Source organism: Salvelinus sp. IW2-2015, linkage group LG4q.1:29 (assembly GCF_002910315.2).
Source record: "Salvelinus sp. IW2-2015 linkage group LG4q.1:29, ASM291031v2, whole genome shotgun sequence".
NCBI classification, from domain to species: Eukaryota; Metazoa; Chordata; class Actinopteri; order Salmoniformes; family Salmonidae; genus Salvelinus; species Salvelinus sp. IW2-2015.
In genome coordinates this window covers 37,469,402-37,470,522 of record NC_036842.1, presented here as the reverse complement: position 1 = coordinate 37,470,522, position 1,121 = coordinate 37,469,402, and the positions used below count along the sequence as shown (strand labels likewise).

Below are 1,121 nucleotides of genomic sequence, written 5' to 3'. Positions count from 1 at the left end.
ACAACTTGAAGCTGTGTAACTAGACTCTGGAGCACAACAACTTGAAGCTGTGTAACTAGACTCTGGAGCACAACAACTTGAAGCTGTGTAACTAGACTCTAGAGCACAACAACTTGAAGCTGTGTAACTAGACTCTGGAGCACAACAACTTGAAGCTGTGTAACTAGACTCTGGAGGACAATAACTTGAAGCTGTGTAACTAGACTCTGGGGCACAACAACTTGAAGCTGTGTAACTAGACTCTGGGGCACAACAACAAATTTTGATCTGACACTCAAATCATACCTTCACTGTGTAATAGGATAAATTATTAGGTAGTAAAACTTTATTTCCCAAGTACGGATAAACCATGCCAATATTGAGATTATTTCAAGTCTATGACCCCAAAAAATATATCAGAAATACATAAAGATATTGATATTAATACATCAATGTTTATATATTAATTACACATTTCTAATACTAATAATATATAATAGTAGAAAACAGTAGAAAAATAGTAACATGTTCTTGACCAATCCCCACTAAGTACATTGAAGTGGTGGTTCAGCGATATTTTACATATTCACGTATTTGTTTCCTTACGTTGAAAACAGTCTATGGACAAGGAGGGAGAACAATCCACACGTTGGTTTGTTCATTTAGCCACAAGACAATATTAGCTTGTTCACAAACCTATCCAAGTCAATGTCCTCCATTTAGAGAGTTTCAGATTCCATTACCAAATCATTTAAAAATACATTCAAATCACTGAGCAACAAAATATTTTGATGAGATAACTTGGAGGAGGGAGAAGAGGAACAGGAGCGAGAGAGTGAAGGAGGAGGGAGAAGAGGAACAGGAGCGAGAGAGTGAAGGAGGAGGGAGAAGGAGAAGAGGAACAGGTGAGCGAGAGTGAAGGAGGAGGGGAGATAGACGAACAGAGACAGAGAGAGTGAAGGAGAGGGAGAAGAGAACAGGAGCGAGAGAGTGAAGAGGAGGAGATGGAATAGGACGAGAGAGTGAAGAGGAGGAGGGAGAAGAGAACAGGAGCGAGAGAGTGAAGGAGGAGGAGAAGAGGAACAGGAGGAAGAAGTGAAGGAGGAGGAGAAGAGATAACACGAGCAGACGAGTAAAGGAGA

At 40.5% G+C, this 1,121-nt stretch overlaps 1 protein-coding gene across 1 annotated transcript in view; it reads right to left on the bottom strand.

The window, feature by feature from the left end:
* The window catches only part of tln1 (talin 1), a 167,067-nt gene that overhangs the window by 92,423 nt on the left and 73,523 nt on the right, over nt 1-1,121 (bottom strand).